Source organism: Mirounga leonina, unplaced genomic scaffold (genome assembly GCF_011800145.1).
Source record: "Mirounga leonina isolate KUSES-001 unplaced genomic scaffold, KU_Mleo_1.0 Mir_170, whole genome shotgun sequence".
In the NCBI taxonomy this organism is placed as follows: Eukaryota; Metazoa; Chordata; class Mammalia; order Carnivora; family Phocidae; genus Mirounga; species Mirounga leonina.
Genome location: NW_023270433.1, coordinates 3,648,817 through 3,668,814, shown reverse-complemented (window position 1 = coordinate 3,668,814; position 19,998 = coordinate 3,648,817). Strand labels below are relative to the sequence as shown.

Genomic DNA, 19,998 nt, shown 5'->3' with positions numbered 1-19,998 from the left:
GCGACTGCCTTCAGCTCAGGTCATGATCCTGGAGTCCCGGGATCGAGTCCCGCATCGGGCTCCCTGCTCGGCGGGGAGTCTGCTACTCCCTCTCCCGCTCCTCCCTCTTGTGCTCTCTCTCTCTCTCACTCTCTCTCTCAAATAAATAAATAAATAAATAAAATCTAAAAAAAAAAAAAAACTGCATTTAACTTATAGTCTTAATTAGTAGTCTTTCAAGAAAAAGTCATATTTGGGAATACTTCACATCTCGTGAAGATGAATAAAAAATAAAATGTCAACCTGTCACCTCAATTTTATGACATGAAAAAGTCCAAAATCACAGTCAACGACAACATCCATGATAAATCATCTTCGAGTCAAACATAAAGAATATAAAGAGTATAAAGAAAACAATGTTAGTGAAAAACTGAAATCCTCTAACACATTTTACAGTCACTAATCAAATTTCAAAACAGACCTTACAAAAATACTTTAGGAAGACAATGTCTTGTAGTTTTGTGTCTATGAAGGTTAAAAATGTAAACAAAAAGCTTGTCAAAATGATGGCTACAGGTCGCCAGCAATTATTAGTAGCTAAAGGCAAAAGATCTGTGAGGCTTGCCCAACCTATGAATCCCAGATACAGGTTCCTTCTAGAAAACAATCTCCCAGAAACGTCCCTAAATTACATTCTGCTTTTTCCATAAAGGTTAGTGATGGCACTGCCTAAGGCAGCCGGAGACGAGCGTCTATTCAGCATCACACATGTGACACAGTGACCACAGGAGCAATTTGGCTGCTAGTCCTAACAAAGTCATTTTTCTACATTAAAACTCCAAACTTGGGACGCCTGGGTGGCTCAGTCAGTTAAGCATCTGCCTTCGGCTCAGTCATGATCCCAGTGTCCTGGGATCGAGTCCCACATCGGGCTCCTTGCTCAGTGGGGAGTCTGCTTCTCCCTCTGCCTGCCGCTCCTCCTGCTTGTGCTCGCTCGCTCTCTCTCTCTGTCTCTGACAAATAAATAAATTAATTAAAATCTTAAAAAAAAAACAACAAAAAACAAACTCCAAACTTTACAAACCTAGCTACTAAAATGTCATACAATTGCAATACTGAAAAATGTGGAATAAAATTTGAAATTTATGACGTATGCTATTCAGCTTGGGCCTCAATGATACGAACACGACCACCCGACGCTGGATTCAGATTCACATTCTGCGGACTTCTAAAGAAGGGACAGTGTGAACTACACACAAAAATGTTGAATAAGGGTGCCTGGGTGGCTCAGTTGGTTAAGCGACTGCCTTCGGCTCAGGTCATGATCCCGGAGTCCCGGGATCGAGTCCCGCATTGGGCTCCCTGCTCAGCGAGGAGCCTGCTTCTCCCTCTGACCCTCCCCCCCTCATGTACTCTCTCTCTCTCTCTCTCATTCTCACTCTCTCAAAATAAATAAATAAATCTTAAAAAAAAAAAAAAAGTTGAATAGGAAAAGTCACACTCAGAAAGCTCCCCCTACTTGTGAGAGAATGTTGCTTCTGCCTTCCTGTTAGATAATTTACAGGCCATACCAGGTTTCTGTGACCAGACATCCATCCTGAAGGTAAAAATCCCTACTTTATTTCACAATTCCTACGAGGTCAGATGAGGCAGGCAGTGACATAGTGGCAACCAGTGAGCCATTACATGAACCCCATGAGCTAAACACACACAGACGGCAAACCAGACAGCTTCCCTATCTTCCCCACACCTTCCCACAGACACACGATGCTGCTGTGTTGGGCACTCTTACCAGTAAACTCAAAATTACAGCTCAGTGATAAGTTACGTCACTAAGACCAAGTTCATATCCACAAAAGTGCCAAAGCCTCAATATTTATGAGGGATATATTCTGGGACCTTGAGAATCCTCCAATTCCTAGAAACTGTCACAGCATATAGTTCATCCCAAAACACTAATTAAGACAATGAGTAAATAAAACCAAGTTAAGATGTAAATGCTAATTCCTTAGCTCAGGGGTTCTCAGCCCAGGATGTACATTAGAATTACCTTTATAAAACCCTGAAGCCCAGGCCCCACTCCAGAACAAGTTAAGGGGTGGGGCCAAGAGAGCACATTTGGTTTTTTTTACAGATCCAAGTGGATTTCCACAGCCAGGGTTGAGAGCCTCTGCACTAGTCAAATGACTTGCTCCAACACAAAGTCTTCGATTTCATTTAGTGGCGAAAACCAAACCTCGCTGCTAAACAGAACTGATCTGAGTCACAGGTCCACCACGTGCAGCTATACAACCTTAGGAAATTCAGCTAATATCTCAGAGCCCCATTCCTCATCTGTAAAATGGGGCTACATCAAAGTGTGGCTGTGAAAAAGCAAACGAGTAACACATATAAAGAAGGCACTTAACACAGTGTCTGGCACGGAATAAGCCATTAATAAATCATGGGTAATTTGACAAAATTACTTCATGCCACAGAAGGACCAGTTCCTAGTAAGTAGCTAAAACCAGAACTGTTAAATCCTCACTGCAAACAAACACACACACACCTACACACCTGCACACGTGAACGACTCCCTTCTGTCTCCCCCAACCACTGGACTGAGTTTATACCTTACCTGTTCTGGGGACAATGGGTACTTCGGTTTCCAGGGCTGTCAACCTGGTGTCTTTCATGGTCACTGAAGGGAAAAAAACACATATAATGTATACAATAATCTTACAATGAAGTGAAATCCCAGATGCACCCAGGGGGAGTTTAGGGTTCACCTGGTTCGACCTCCTTCCTGCCCCAGCCCTGACAGGTGGCCAGCTAGTTTCCACAGGAATGAACACTTACAACAGTGGGCGCACGTGCCTCTCCCTGTCTACATTTCTGAACAGCTGGTTGCTGGAAAATTCGTTATATTGTGCTGAACTTGTAATCTCTGCCTTTTGTTAGCTGTCTGTTTACTGAAGCTATAAACAAATGGGCAGGATGGGCTCTCGAGTCCTAGAGTTCCGACGTACAATCCCAGCTCTGCCACATATTAGCTGGGCCACTTCTGGCAGTTTCTCTCAGGTGCCTCACGTCTGACCTTATTCCTTCATCTGGAAAGTGAGAAGAATGGCGGCCTCTACCTCAGAAGGCTGTGTAGGGTTACAGAAGACGATGCACCTGGAGACCTGGCGCAGCCCAGGGCACGGTCATCACTCAAGAAGCCCTGGGACACACGCCCCGAGAGCAGGAACGGTGCCGGGTGCAAAGCACTTAGCGGGCCTACAACTTGTCGCCAACGCCCCATACTCCCCCTCCCTCCCTACAGCCCTGCCCCTCTCGCCTCCCCACTCCCAAGCTAAGCATTCACCCCTAAAGTCTCAGCTTAAACATTTGCCCCATCACGCCTTGGTGGCTCAGTTGGTTGAGCAACCGACTCCTGGTTTCAGCTCAGGTCGTGATCTCAGGGTCATGAGATCGAGACCCACGTCAGGCTCCACGCTCAGCAAGGAGTCTTCTTGAGATTCTCTCTCCCTCTGCTCCTCTTCACACTTGCGCATGGGTGGGCACTAGCACTCTCTCACACTCTCTCAAATAAATAAATCTTAAAAAAAAAAAAACTGCCCCATCAGAGAAGCCTTCACTTCCCTCCACTCCCGTGCCCAGACTAGGTCAGGTCCCCTGTTATATTTGCTTAGCAGCCTCTGTTTCTTTGTGTCACTTACCACAACCCAATTAAATAAGCGTAATTAGTTACTGAACACGTCTCCCTCACTAGAACAGAAGCTACACCCAGGCAGAGATAGCAGCTCAGTCAGTACCCATAGCTCTAGCAACTACCACAGTGTCTGGTACTTGCTGACAATATGGAAGCCATTACAACAGTTCTTAAATAAACATATGAAACTGAATCTTGCCTTCAAAACAGTGTGACCTTAATCTGATCCTTCCACAGGACAAGCATAAAATATTTGTGGACAGCTATCATTTCTCTACCTTCTTCCCCTCTTTACCATACTTTCTGTCTAAATGATCTCATATTAAATAACCGTATATGAGTCTCTACAAATACATTCCAATCTGCCTTTAAAATGTGGGCCAAACTATATTTAGGTATCGTCTGGTCATGAGATGGGAAGTTCTGCAAGGACAGGGACCATCTGTTTGGTCCCCCAGTGGACACCCCGGGCCTACTGCAGCATCTGGCACTCAAGAGGCAAATATACTCTGTGCAGGCCAGCAAAGGTTTCACCAACTTCTTTGGTTGCCGTTCCAGGGTGGGATGTAGAGTATGGAAGCTGAGCCTCCTCACACACTGCGTCTGTCTAGTGAGTTAGCATGGGAAAGCTTGCCAACAAGCCCTTCACTATACTATGATGCTCAAAGTCGAACTCGTGGATGGAGCAACTCTCTAACAATTAAAATCTCGTGCCCCACATGACCGGGTAATTATATCTCCTTGTGAAGCACATTCTAGGCATTAAACACCAATGGTCCTCAGTGGCATATTCCAAGTGTGTGTCCACTGCTAGGAGGCGGGCTGGCCTCTCAGAAAGGCCAGCCAAATCATTCAGATGGGGAGTGCCTGCCTGGCCACAGTCAATCAAGAAAAGAACTGGAATTAAAACACAGAGGCCTCTAATATTCACAACCTTAACATCAGCTGTCAGTCCAGTGAGTCATACAGACTTCCTGTTATGATTAATCCTAGTTGGATCTTTTACCTGAAAAGGAATATCCAAGGCAAGGGTAAAGTTGGGATATATATAAGATGAGCTCTTGTAGCCGCCCAGCCAAGATCACTATCCTAGACAAAGGGACTGGCACAGGAAATCAGAATTTTTTTTGTCCAGTGCCCTCAACATTAAGACTTCTTAAGTTCTTTATCGCTAGGCCAAAAAAATGGTTAATGGTAATAAGTCGTCATCAATCTAATGCTGGCTTGTCAAAGGCTACTTGCCATTATTTATATTTTTAATTATTTACTTATTTATTTATATTTAAATCCTGCCCTATGGAGTACTACTAGCTAAAATCATTCCGGTCAATCAAGTGAGATGTGACCTGTGAACTTCTGAAAGGAAATGAGGAATGAAGAAGACCCCCCTCAAAGATGTGTACCCCAAAAGGGTGTGGATGGAAGCACCTGTCAGAGCATAACAGGGTCAATCCACATTCTTAACCTCAAGAGCCAAATTAAAGAAGAAACATGCCCCCCAGATCTAGATTTTTCCTCTTTCATATCTGATCCAAAAGCTGTGTTCTCACCTAAAAGCAACATTGTGATGGCACTTCCTACAAGCAGTCTTTTGGGAAAAAGTAAATAAATAAATAAATAAAGGGTAGGTTTGAGGAAGAAGAAGAGGCTCTGTGCTGTCAGTATTTTGAGATTAAAGAGAAAGAGCACAGGTCAATTTGTTTTCATAGTTCACCTTAATTTCATTCTCAAGGTGTTTCAGATAGGTAGATGGCTTATATACCTAGGATTACCCATGAACTCCAGCTTAACAGCCACGGACTGCTGTCACTGGCTGGACCCATACACGTGTTTTCACATTTCTCTGCCCCAGGCGAGATGCATTACAAGCCGTGAGAGTGCTAAGAGCTACCTATCCCTTTATGAAATGCTAGTGGCAGGCACCGAAAATGCCTTTAGGAAGTATTTTATCTGAAAATATCAGCTGAACATTCAGACTTCTGGAAGGCCAGTACTCTGTGTGGCCTTCTATCCTACGACTCCTGGGAAATGCAAACCACATTGCCTGAGATGACTTCATGCACACCTGTCTATGACGTACACCTGCAGGCAGATACCCTTCGCCGTAACCTGCTGTCTCTACTCAGGTTTTTCATATAAAAATTCAAAGACAATTCAGATACGGGTTCAGTCACAGACGGACGATTTCAGCATCAAGTACAGTACAGGTAGAACAGAACCATTACACCATTATGTTCACAACAAAGATAATAGTAATAATCATACACTAAGACACTACTGTGTTCAGCTCTGGCTCAGGAACGGTCTCAGGTGATTTCTTAGGACAGTATTCTATCAAGTGAACAAAGCTACCTTTAGCACAAAAGCGTCCAAAAAGGATAAGACACTAGCTCCGATTCCCTCTTCCCACGGACATACAGAAGGAGAAGGGGGTAGGAAACACTACTTTGTACGTCAGAGTGAAGGAGCTGATGGCAAAACCTGCCAAAATGTGTAGTCGTGGGTGACTTCCACGGTCTCACAGCTGCAGGCCCTCTCAAGGTCACATGAACTGGGGCAGGGGAGCTCCAGATTCGCCATTCAGAATTTTTGCCATTAGGGACCTTGAAGGACAACTTGCTGAAGCTTATAGCCTATTTCAAAGGTGAATCTTGTCGAACTTGCCTGTAGAGACAGAGCTGGATTTCAGTAAGATGTATCTCTTCTATAAATAATGTTTCTTTTAGCCTGAACAAAATTATTTACAGAGAAAATACAGGTCAGACAGATACCACGTATGTTTCAAAGAGTCCCTCTACAGAGCTTCCCGTAAAAGAAATCTGAGCAAACTGTTAAGATTTCTTTAAGTTTCAAGTTCATAGAACTAAAATAGAAATACCCTAGGGAATAAAGGCACAGGGTTTGACTGATAGTCTAGGACAGTGGTTCTCAAATGTGGTCCTCACACCAGCAACAGCAGCAGCACCTGGGGATTTGTTAGAAATGCAGACCCTTGGGCCTGGAACCACACCTCTGAATCAGAACCTCTGGGGGTGGGGTCTTCTGAGTCATTCTGATGCCCACTAAAGGTTGAGAACCACTGGTCCAGGAAGAAGAAGGATGATGCCAAGAAACATTAAAAACATATATTTAATACATAATTTCATAAATACTTTGAGGTTCAAAGGGAAAAAAATACATAGTGCATAAACCTTGGAAAAAAGCCCAGTGGAGCTCCGCCAGGTGCTAAAGGCTGCAGCACAGACCGAATGCCAGGCCTGACAAGCATTTAGCAAGTTCCATACCTGAGGTCTCCACTTCTGATTTTTTTAAAATGGGGCATTTAAGGTTGAATTCCCAGGGAAGTGTAAAGAATCTTTCAATATAAAAATTTAACAAAATGACTTAGAACCCAAACAGCACACAGGTCCATTTTTAAAAGGCTTGGGCCTTTCCTACCTACCCGTTTAAAAAAAAAAAAAAACACGTTGTTTTTAATAAAGTCCAAATCCATTTTTAAGGGGGGCAATCTGTCTAGAATAATCAGTTAGGCTGCAAGCTGGGTCCATAAAATTCCTGAATGAATCCGTATGAACTGTTTGGTAGTGATGGGACAGGAAGGGATACTTGATCCAAAACGTCCCACAGATTTTCGGAGGGGAACTGAGGCCCCCCCAAAAGTTAAGAACCACTGACCTATGAATTAGTTACAATTAGCAGTTCATGTCGTTTATCAAAGTGAAAGATGAAATGTTTGGGCTCTGAAGTCAACCAACAGGGTTCAAATCCCAGCTCAGAAGCTGAGTAAGTGACCTTAGGCCTGTTTCCTCATCTCCCTATCCTGTCTCTTAAGGCTGTGGGAAGAGTTCACAGGGATCAAGCATGTCAAATACTTAGCACAGTGCTAGGCACATAAGTACCAAATATAAACTTGATTATAACAGTATTGCTACTAAACAAAATGTATTGCTGGGTCCATAAGGCTTAGGAGTCTCTCCATGTAACAACTTGTATGTGAAACATTGATAAAACCAATCCCTAATTTAAAATAGATACACTCCGTGTTTGCTACTGTGCTCTGTGAACCATTCAAAGTAACACAGGTCTTACCGAATGCATGCAGATGTTAAGGTCGCTACATCTGTTCTTCCTTATCACTCCCTACTGGGCCTTCCATCACGAACAGAAAGACAAAATTGTCCCTCGTTACTCAAATACTTCACAGTCTCTTTACTTTAGAAAGTGACCTGTGAGTTCTAGGCCAGTAACTACCATGCCTTGTTTTATATCAAAGCTAAGTTTTTAAGGCATTTTACCCAATAGATGGCAATCTGAATTCATTCATCTGTTACCTTTTGCTACTTCCCTGGACAGAACAAAAGTTAGCACTGCACAAGGGACAAGAAGAAACTAGCAAGGTCTTAACATCATGTACCTTTTTTATATAAAAAAAGGTATTCACCCTTTTGGGGGGGGACTCTTTATTTACACCCCCTCCAAAAAAAATATAGACATCAGATATTAAATGACTAATTTCTTGGGACGCCTGGGTGGCTCAGTCAGTTAAGCAGCTGCCTTCGGCCCGGGTCATGATCCCAGGGTCCTGGGATCGAGTCCCACATCGGGTTCCTTGCTCAGCAGGGAGCCTGCTTCTCCCTCTCTCTCCCTCTGCTTGTGCTGTCAAATAAATAAAATCTTAAAAAAAAAAAAAACCATTAAAAAATGACTAATTTCTTGTAACTATAGGCTTAAAAAGTAAATCAGAAAAGAATAATCTCAAACTGCTGATGGTAGACCTCTTTCAGACCAATTTAAATGGCAAAATTTAGTATTGTCATGCAAACTAAATTATACTAAGCAGTGAGGGAAAAAACTCAAGTGTGAATGTATGCTAATCATACACACATTTTTTAAAGCAAAAAGCTACAGGTTTGAATGTTATTGAGTACATTTTGCTTTCATGCTTAATTTCAGCTACTTACATGACAAACAAAACTAATATAAATAAAACTGATCTCCCAAAGAGAGACTTATAATATAATGAACATACAGGGAATTACCTTTTAAAAAATCATGTGATATAAAGGAAAGGACAAACAAGTCATCACTCAACAGGTCAGGCTAAGAGTCACCAATTTGCTTGGTTATTATAAAGCCATTAACACTTGGATTCAATCAATTTAGTCAGAATGTTTAGCTGAAGCCCCAGGAGGACTTGAAATCCCAGAAATTTATCAGAAATCCTCTAATTCACAATCCAACTCTCTTATTTCACAGATGAAGAAACTGAAGCTCAGAGGACTTCAATGGCTTGTTAAAAGTCGAAAACTATTTGATTTTTAGGAAAGCTTAAAATGGTTGATGTGTTGCTGTCTTTGGCTCATTTGCATCCAAGAGTATACAATTAATTCCAGGAAAAGCTAATTTTAGTCCACTATGGCTCTGGAACCCGGAAAAGAGCATCCCTGTACCCTAACAAACGGTGAAAGAAGACAGAGCTACAAGATCAAGTCAGTTGTAATGCAGAGCCCAAAACTCGCCCACCACTACCCACACCAGAGTTTAGAAACTATTTTAGGAAATGCCTCTGCTATAAATGATACATTAAGGGGAAAACAGCCAAACTGATACTTGAAGACACTGGTCTTCAACTTCTGGTGTGCAGCAGAATCACCTATGACTTCTTTCAAAATACATATACAGGGTATCCTTGAAGACCAAGTATGTAGGTCCACCTACTGTGAGGCTAGACATCTGTGCATGGAGGTTCTGATGAACACTACTGCTTGAGATCTCTTGTTCCCAGCAATTTCATTATTCTGTAAACACTACATAAGCAGGTATATATTTGATTTGTCCTAGTAAGACTCTTCAGTTCCAGCTCACAACTGAAACCAAGCATGCACAAAAGGCATCAGATTACACCACAACGGTAGCAGTATGGGATGTCTTTGCTCTTAGCCCAGCAAGGGAGAGTACAACTGAGTCACAGGATTTGAGACATTCCAACTTAACAGAGATAAGTGAGAAGGCTGGTAGCCGCCTAAGAATCTAACTAGGAATTTAGAAACATACCAAGTCTTTATGACACCAGGAAATGCATGAAGTGGAGAAAGCTTACATCATCTACCCTTCCAGGCACGTGATGTAAGAGTGTTCTGGATAAGATATTAACTTTAGTAAGAGGATATTTTCATTTTACATCTTCTATAAATACCCCTTAAGTTTACACCAGGTGTTTAGAGGAAGATTCTGCAGCTCCCCAGGGCAATAGCAAAGAATGTTTCAGTGTTTCTGAGGAGCCTCATTTGCCTGATGCATGACTGTTACAGGTACATTTCCCTGCACAACCCTAAATCAGCTTTCACATTTGCATATTCCAGGTTTACTCAGGAATGTTCAACTTAAGAATCACAGGTGGTTGCTCAGTAAATCAAGGGCTCCCAGAAGATTCAGTTTTATAATGCTTCTTGAAATTTACAGCTCCACTTTGCCAGCATGTTTGAATTCAGATGACTCCAAGTCGATCCCAAAATTATAAATCAAAGTATCTCAGAAGAGTATTATTCTATTTTAGTACTTTTACAGCTTACTCTATGTAAAGTGAAGTACTATTTCTATGCTTTCTATAAAAAAAAAAAAAAAAAAAACCAGCAAGGATTTTAGTAAGCCTTGTTCTGCAGTAAACACATCGGTTTTATAAAAACATCAAATACTTGCCAGCCTGATTTAGACTAACATATTTACAAGCACAACACTGCCATCCCAAACAAGGCTAAAGTGCATATGCACCTACAGCTACGCATCTACACAGCTAAGTATATAAACAAATGTACCCCTCTTCAAGATTAAACACACACACACACACACACACACAGAGGCACTTGTGCACAAACTCTGGCCAACTGATTAATCACTTAATTAGAATGACAGGCTGGCTCTGGTCAAATAACAGATAAATTAGAGTATAAACAGATGAATGCGAGTATAAATAATGGCAGGAGCACAGTCTTGGAACCCACAGCATAGTCCTAGACCCCAGTTCCAGCCCCGGCTCAGATAATCCTAGAGGTGTGATCTTAGGCAAGTAACCCTCATCTCTCTGGGCCTCAGTTTCCTCACCAGGGAAATGGAAGTATTGACAGAGGCTGCCTCTTCCCTTCGTCGCAAGGACTAAAGGAGACGACGACTGCAAAGCACTTCCATAGTGAGTACTCCATAAACGCGAGCTGTTGTTATTAGGGGGACCGCGCCCCCTCCCCAGCTCCCCCACGCCCAAATCCAACACACGCGAAGCAAAACTCTTTAACAGGAAACACAAAGAGCGTTAATTCTAAAAGGTCGCTCGGACCGCGGGCTCTTCATCCTCCAGTTCCTCAAATGAATGAATGAGCGTCTAGGAGTGGCTCTGCTGTGCCTGAGGTTCACCTCGGCTGACTTTAAGGTAACTGTCTTTCACCATCAGTTAAACACCCACAAGCACTCCCGGAGGGAGGCACCCTAGTCCTGCAGATTTCAGGGGAGACACCGAGTCCAGGCGAGTCCTCGATGCCCACAGGCAGCCTCCATTCATTCTCCTCCCCACCGCTGACCCCTCTCCTGAAGCCCCAGAACCAGCCGCCCTCCCCCCACCGGCCCTTCCCCTCCGGCCAAGGGTCCCTCTCCTGCCCTCCGCACCCCGAGAGAAACTGTCACCCCCCCAAGTGAGGGGCTGGCGAAAGGGCCCACCTCACCCCTGCCCTCAGCACCGCGCCCCGGGGGTGCAGCCGTCCCCCAGGCCGCCGAGGAGGGACGAAGTGCCGGTCCGGCCCGCCTCTCCTCCCCAGGGACTCGCCAGCTCTGCGGGGCCCCGCCGGAGATAGCGCGTAATAAGAGGGAGGGGGAAGCTCTCCCAACACCCCTTCCCGGGCTTCCCTCTCCAGCAAGTGAGCCCCTTGCCCCAGTCCCTCGGGGCCTCCCAGACCGGGGTCATGGTGCCAGGGCTGCCCCGAGAAGCCCCCATGAAAAGGAGGGGGAGACACCCCATACTCACCCACCGTCTCCTCCCCCTCAGCTGTTTACCTCACAGTTCCTGCAGCCTACAGGGCGCCGCCATCTTGGACGTACAGCACCTCCCCCCGTCGTGAAGTGTCCACGCTCGCCGCAGCCTCCGCCACGAAAAAGAGTGCCCAGTTGGGTCTCGCCTCCCTCTCGACTCCAGCGGCGGATGACCGCGGCCGGCAGCCCGGTTGGACGGAACAGGCCCTCCTGCTCATTACCGATGATGCGAGCCGTTCGAGAAAGGACTCAGGAGAGTTTGGAAGGTAGGGGGGCGGGGACGGGCGGAAGGATCCCGAAAGGAGGCCGCTGAGAGATCTTGTGACTCCGAAGGAGGCGAAAAGAAGGGCCGGCGTGGCGGGAGGAGCCACGCGAGGGAGCGAGGGGCGGGGCGGAGGTCACGTGCCCGGCCCGGCGGGCGGGGCCGTGCAAGAGGCGTAAACAAGGTGGCCGGGCTGGGTGTGGTTGGGGTGCCTCTTGCCTTCCCTCCTGCCGTGCCTGCGCTTGCAGACCTGGCTGCCCCCCTGGGGTCTCTCTGCCCCGCTACAGAGCTGCGATCGTGTTTCCCAAAGAGCCACTGGGGCCCGCGTGGGTGAAGGGTACGCCTTGGAGCTTTGGAGGAGTGGCAGCTCGCCCAGGCAAGAAGGGAAAAGCTGCACCAAGGGCAGCCTTCTTTCCTTTGCAGAGTATTTGCAAAATCCCACCTTGCTAACATTAGGAACGTGGTCACGACAGCTATGGGAAACCACCCTGATCAGAGCAGACATCTTTAAAATAAGCAGCCTTAATTCCGTTCCTTCTACTTCTTAGCTGTGTGAACCTAACAAGTCTTGAAGTCCTCTGAGCCTCAGTTTCTTCCTCTGTGAAATGGGCATAATAGCCTTCCCGAAGTGAGGATTCAAGTCCCACGCATAGTAAATGCTCAACAGGTGATGTTCTTCATCAGAGGTGGGTGCCATAAGCACTATGACTGGTACAAAGAGAGTGAGAGCCGAGAGTGAGATGAGTCTAGGTGTGGACTTTGAAAGGTTTTTTGAAGGAGAGGGCATCTGCTTAGGTTTTCAAGGAAAGATACGTTTTATGAAATAGAAATGGAGAAGTGGATGAAAGGAAAAGGGCATTTCAGGCCAAAAGCACCAAGGAAGCAAGAGCCTGGAGGCCGTAAATGCTGGATGACTTAGGGGAATAACAAGTTCTGTCATGGGAACCAATTGGGTCACAATGCAAGTCAGCCTATGATTTAAGGGGCCAGGTGTGTGAGTGGCCAGCACAGTGGGTGCTGTCAGAATTCCGAGGGGCCCAGAGTGGACCCGAGTAGGGCTGCTGCTAGCTTATGCAGTGCCTTTGTGAGAATTAGAGACACCCCTTCTGGGCCCACAGCCCCTGTGAGCAGAGCCCAGGGTGTATTTCAGCCCCTACCCTCCCACCCCCAACCCTCCTGAGGGCCCCTGAGCAGTGCACAACCTTTATAACCACGCTGGTTTATTGAGCTGGGGTTTCAACCAGTCTAACATGGTGAAGGAGGCTTTGGGGGGAAGCCAAGAGTTCTTGATTCAAATGGATCAGAGTTTGAATGCAGGTTTCTGCCATTGTACCAACTGAGTTAGTGTTCGTTTCCTCATCCACAACATAGGGAATAATAATGCGTACCTAGTGGGGATTTGAGGTTGAATCAGTGAGACATTAAGACATAACTAGGGTAAAACCTACTTCAATAAATGTCACTTTTGTTACTGTGTTAATTGTGCTCATGGCCGGCATCCATCACTCCCAGGAGCTGGTCCACCACAGGCTAAATTCTGTGTAGCCACCCAAGCATAGTCAGCTGGGGTGGAGATGAAAAGTTTGGGGGAGAAGGGGAAGGATCTGGTTTCTCCCAGTTCCGCCAGTCCAAAAACCATTTCACAGGAACGGACTACTGCCTTTACATTCATACCAGGTCAGGGACCCAAGTGCATTCGGAGATTTCTGAGGCCAGTGACCGGAGTGCTCAGGTTAAGGGGTGGAGTCAGGGGCCAGGCACTGCTCCAGAGCTCTGACCCAGGAACCTCCCTCCCTACCCCCAATTTTCCTTGGCTCTCTGACCTCATCCTGCTGGAATGTTCTCCTTCGTGGAAGGGAGCAATGATCCATGGAGCTCATCAGCTGCTGGCCCTCAAGGGGGCCATAACCACATTGTTACTGTTTATGCCGTGTCTGGAAGAAGAATGGTAATTGTTCTCTTGATATGGACCACCAGGGGCTTGAGAGAAGAGGCCAGAAAGCACAGGCAGAGGCCACCATCCCTTGCCACTCTCAGTTCGGGCTGCCTGGATATTTTCTTCTTCTCTGGGATTAAGTTTTGTCATTTGCCGAAAAGTTGTTAATGAGACCACTACCTTCCAGGCGCCACCCTGGAGCTTCCTTGTGGCAGGAGCTCCCCGGCTGGGCTTTCTCCAACAGTCATGGTCCACCTGGCCTGAACGTGACAAGAAACAAATGAGCTGAGCCCGTGTTGGCAGGTGGTGCTGACTTGGTGTAGATGATAGACATCCACTGCATTTGTCTGTGCAGAGTCTCCCCCTCGCCTTCCCAGAGCAACCACAGTACCACCCTCAAGCCACAGGCACCTGGGCCCAGCCTAGCGAATCCCAATCCCCATCATCTAGCCAAAGTGATTGGCCGTTGGACATGTGACTTGAGCTGGACCAATCAGGGTGCTTCCCTGGGTCTCTACATGGATACTGGAAGAGAGGTTGTCTTTCCCATGGGGTCACGAAACCGGGGTGAAGAAGCTGTGATCATCTACTTCCCCATCTTCTACATCAACTCTGAGAGAAGTCCAGCCAAAAGATGGAAAAGACCTACCCAGAGACAGAGACAGAGAAAGAAGAAATCTAATTTGCTATCTCCTGAATTTTTAGAGTCCCTGAGGCTAGATTCGCGCTGGCCTCCCAAGTTCCATGAGGCAGCCACTATTTTTGCCAATGCTAGTTTTGGTTACCAGGTTTCTCTCTTTTGCGAACAAGAGGCCTTCCAGATGCAATGAGATCTGAAGGCCTTTGGAAGGACTTCACTAGTTCAAAATACTTCTTCCTCATCCGCTTGCGCGGTCCTCTTGCTTCGGCTTTCAGCTTTCTGTATGGCAGCCTCTTGCCAGTGACCTGTCTCCAGCAGCCACATATCTCCTACAGGGCCAAGCCCCTGTTTCTGGCGGCAGCCTCCACAGCCCTGGAGCCCGGTCTCATTAGCAGCCCCTCGCTGTCTAGCACTGTGTCCAAAAGACAAAGATGATACATGTCTACACTATGTACGTATATGACTATATACATATATAAGCATGTACTTTTAACTTATGTAAATAGTTTATGTCTCAGATGACAATCTCTTTCTTACTTTTTTCCCCACTCACCATTGTTTTAGAGCTCCATGAACGTTGCTTTGTATTCATCTAGCCAGTAGCTTCTAACTGCTGACAATTGTTCAAAGATGCAGATCTAGCCTGATCTACTCTCCACTCTCCCAGGGAATGACACCCACAGTCCCACCAGAAACAACACTGTGAGAAACATCACTGTCCTTGTTCCCTTATGGATACGGCTGAGAATTTCTTTGGGATGCATATCTAGGAGTAAAACTGGTGGACTTACTTTTTTTTTTTTTTGGCTGTTTTTAGAGAAATTGTTTTAGCTTTATTAGGGTATAATTAATATACAAAAAAAATTGCACACATGTAATTGTCCATGTCTGGAAGCCTGCGGACATATGCATACACCCGTGATACCATTGCCGCAACCAAGGTACTCAACATACCCATCACCTCCAAAAATTTTGCACAGACTTACCACCAAATTATTCCCCAGAAGGGCTGCCCCAGTCTACTCCCCGCTAGAAATCCACGCAAGTGCCCACATCCCTGCCAACACTTGGCATTGACTAGCTCTTTCATTTTTTCAGCACAGTAGGGCTATGGTGACATGTTCCTGTTTTAATTCACCTCTCTCTATTAGTGTTAAGCTTGTGGGTTTCTTCCTCTATAAATTGTTGATTCTTATCTTGCTACCATTTTCACGATAGAGTTGGTAGAGTTACTATCTTTCCCTTGTTGATTTGTGGGAACACCTCTTCTCTGTTCTAGCAATGTGCCCCTTGTCGGCTACAGATATTCCCAACATCTCCCCCAGTCTGTTATCATCCTAATAACTGTATCGTACTTCATTGGAAAGGAGACATTAATCCTGATGTTATCAAATTCATTTCCTTTTTTTTTTTTTTTTTTTTTGGAGACTTACGCTTTGGGTTTTGAGGTTTTGTTTAAGAATGCCCTTTCCAAGGGGCGCCTGAGTGGCTCAGTAGTTAAGCGTCTGCCTTCGGCTCAGGTCATGATCCCGGGATCCTGGGATCGAGCCCCGCATCGGGCTCCCTGCTCCGCGGAAAGCCTGCTTCTCCCTCAGATCCTGGGTCTATAACCCAGCCGTGTGGCCTGGATGAGTCGCTGAGCAAGTTCAGTTTCTCCATCCGGAGAATGGAGAGGATGCCCATACCTTAACCACCTGATTCAGAGGGTTGCTGGGAAAGTCCAGCATGAGACACAGAGCACCTGCCACAGTGTGGTTGTCAATAAACATTGTTTTTGCTCTTACCTCCCGTATGAGTGTCTTCAGCTGCCCTAACAAATTACCACCAGTGGGGTGGCTGAGAACAGTAGAAATGTATTCTCTCACTGTCCTGGAAGCCAGAAGTCTGAAGTCAAGGTGTGGGCAGGGTTGGTTCGTTCTGGAGGCTCTGATGGAAAGTGCGTCCCATGCCTCTCTCCTGCCTTGGGATGGTGCGGCAGACTTTGACGTTCTGTGGTTTGTAGCTGTGTCACTCATTTCTCTGCTTCTGTCTTCATGTGACCTTCTCCTTGGGTGTCTTCAAATGGCCCTCTTCTTCTTCTTTTTTTAAGATTTTATTTATTTATTTGACAGAGAGAGACACAGCGAGAGAGGGAACACAAGCAGGGGGGAGTGGGAGAGGGAGAAGCAGGCTTCCCGCAGGGCAGGGAGCCTGATGCAGGGCTGGATCCCAGGATCCTGGGATCACGACCTGAGCCGAAGGCAGAGGCTTAAAGACTGAGCCACCCAGGTGCCCCCACATGGCCCTCTTCTTGTTGTGTGTCTGCTTCTCTTCTTGCAAAGATACCCATCAATGGATTTAGGGCCCACTTTAATCCAGCCAGTATGATTTCATCTGTACTGCACTACACCTGTAAAGACCCTCTTTCCAAATAAGGTCACATTCTGAGGTTCCGGGTAGGCATGAATTTTGGGGGAGGACACTATTCAACCCCCTGTGCCTGCTTGCAAGGAGCATAGAATCCAGCAGATGGGATGGGAAAGGGATCAACCATACTGTGACTCAGAGTCAGGTCCAGCCCAGGATCAACCTGCAAAATGCTACAGAAAAAGAGGTCGTACTCAGAGTAATGAGGGCAACTTACTGGTGGGAGTGGGTTATGAACTTTGCTTCTCGTTCAATCAGGAATTTGCCAAATGGTGATGGGGCAGAGGGGCAGTACAGGAGGAAGACCCAGCTTGAGCAAAGGCATTCCAGCAAGACCACCTACGACTGTTTGCTTGATAAATGGTCAGATGTAAGATATGAGTGAAATAGAAGATAAGAAAGTCAGCATTGGAGGGCCTCGAGCTAATAAGAAGCCTGAATTCTATCTGGAGGCAATAAAGGGCCCCTGAAAGTTTGAGAGTTGTCTGTTGAATATTGTCAAAGATTTCATCTCGACTTTAATGCCTGCTAATTTAACTGAAATGCTGGGCTGGCTGTCTCCTTGGGCAAATCCCCATCACACCTCTCTTCACTCCTTGCAATGCAGTGTGCAGGGCCATATTCCAGAGTGTTCCATGTTAGCCTCATGATCACCATGAGACCCTCCCCCCTCCCGTGCCCCACAAAGCACGGGCATTCACAATTAGAGGTTCTATGTTAGCTGTGCCTCCTCTGAAGAATATGCAGTGATCATTTGGGAAATGATAAATTTAGATCCCTACCTCACACCCTATGCAAGAATAAACTCCTAAGGGACCCAGAGCTCTAAGTGTCAAAAATGAAATCATACAAGTGCTGGAAGAAAACAGCATGAGGGTTGCCTGGATGGCTCAGTCGGTTAGGTGTCTGCCTTCTGCTCAGGTCGTCATCCCAGGATCCTGGGATCGAGCCCCGTGTTGGGCTCCCTGCTCAGCAGGAAGCCTGCTTCTCCCTCTCCCACTGCCCCTTCCCTGGTTCATGCTCTCGCGTTCACTCTCTCTCTCTCAGATGAATAAATAAAAAAAATCTTCAAAAAAAAAAAAAAAAGAAAGAAAAGAAAAAAAACCAGCATGAGTGAATTTTTTGTATCCAGGGGTGAAAAAAAAAAAAAGACCTTTCTAAAAATGGCCAAAAAGTCAGAAGCAACAAAAGAAAAGGCCGACAAATTAGACAGCCTCCCTAAAAGAAACAAAACAAAACACCTTTTGCATGGCAGGAAAAAAATAAGCAGTCAGGAAATAAATGAGGTAAGAGAAAATATTTGCAACGTATAGCACAAGCCTCCTAATAGGTACAGAGAACTCTTAAGAATCTTTAAAAAAAAAAAACACACACAATTATTTCATAGCAAAAAAGGGCAAAATACATGAACAGAAAGTTCACAGAAAAAGAAACATAATTGAGTTCAGACTTCTAGCCTCTAGAACCAGCGGGAATAAGTTTCTGTTGTTTAAAGCCATGCAGTTGGGGTCATTTGTTACAGAAGCCCTCAGAAACTGATATACTGACCATAAAAAGGAGTTCCTGTCATTTAATAATACGTTGAATAAATAAAAACTGCTGATTCTGTAGCGATACTCAAAAGTAAGGGTAAAAAAGAAGAGAGAAGAGCAAAAAGATCCAATTATGCCAACACCTTACGATGAAAATCAGCAACGAACGGGAAAAGTTAATCATTTACGTTCTCATTGTTGGGAGAACTGTGGTTCATTCACACTTTATGAAGCAAAGCTCTTCTTCACAGAAAAAATGCCAGATAACAAACATAGGAGGGATGGTGGGATTCGAAGAATCACCATTTGCAACTTCCAGCGAAGGGACTGACTCAGGCAGGGGCCAGCAATGGGTGCCAAGGCCATCAGGGGAAGGAAGAGGATGCTTGCCTAAGGACAGTCCTACCCCACAGATTGCTTCTCAACTCACCCTTATGATGGAGAGAACCGGCTGTCACCACTTTGACCAGCTGACCAAACTGCGCATCACTAAGTGGGGGCAACCTATGTTAGGGTCGTCCAATACCACACAGCCCATAGCATCGCAGGGGAAGTATCCATCCTAAAACATTCCTCCAGAATCTACTCAAGCCCTGGCCGCAACTTCCAGTCGGCATAGGGTGAAGTTACATGAGGAATCAAACAAAACCACAATGCAGGACCTTCCATCAGACTGGTCTGGGCTCTTCTAGGGGATAAAGAAAACCCCCAAAACAACAACAAAAATCAATGTCAAAAGAAAGGGATAGTGGGTGTTGTTGTGTCATAAAAGGAGACTAAAGAAATAAGCAAACATAGTGCTTGAAATTGGGCAGGATCCTGATTCTGAAAGAGCAACTCTAAAAGAAAATTGGGGGAAACTGCAAAAATGTGAACATGGGCAGAATATTCTATGGGATTGGGGAATTACTGATAATTCAATAACTGTAGTTACATGATGTTGCAAGAAATATCTGTTTTTCAGAGATACACACTCAAGTATTTGTGGGTGAAGTGTCATGATGTCTGCAATACACCTTCAGAATATTTTATCAGAACAAAATGTATTTAGACAAACGTACATATGCATCTAGAGAGATAAACCACACTCGGCAAATATAACTACTGTTGAAGAACCGTGATGGATATATAGGTGTCCATTAGACACGTTTCATTTGCTTTCCTGTTTGAAATTTTTCATCACAAAAACTTGAAAAAATATTTGAAGATCAAAAAATAATTGGAAAAGGCAGTGAAGGAAAATCTGTGATTCTCATCCCAAGATGATGAAGCCCTCTGGACTCCAGATCTGTCCATACCTCCCTGCACCTCCACTTTCCCCATCTGTGGAAACAAGGGGCTAAGCGGGCTGGCTTGTCCGTAAATTGTGGCAAAAGGCACATAACACAACATTTACCATCTTAACCCCTTTTAAGTGCCCAGTTCAGCGGCGTGAAGCATATTCACATTGTTGGGCCGCCATCAGCACCATCTCTCTCCAGAACTCCTTCATCTTGCAAAACTGAAACTCTGTCCCCAGTAAACATGAACTCC

At 45.5% G+C, this 19,998-nt stretch overlaps 1 protein-coding gene across 4 annotated transcripts in view; it reads right to left on the bottom strand.

Moving 5' to 3' along the window:
* The window catches only part of TSC1 (TSC complex subunit 1), a 50,781-nt gene extending 39,013 nt beyond the window's left edge, over nt 1-11,768 (bottom strand). For 3 of the 4 annotated variants that reach the window (XM_035015527.1, XM_035015531.1, XM_035015530.1), the window contains exons 1-2: nt 11,685-11,768; nt 2,597-2,659 (exon numbers count right to left, since the gene is read on the bottom strand). The gene's annotated coding sequence lies outside the window, so the exon portion shown is untranslated. The remainder of the gene's footprint in view (nt 1-2,596; nt 2,660-11,684) is intronic. The other variant, XM_035015528.1, reaches the window with a different exon arrangement.
* Nucleotides 11,769-19,998: the final 8,230 nt, after the last annotated feature.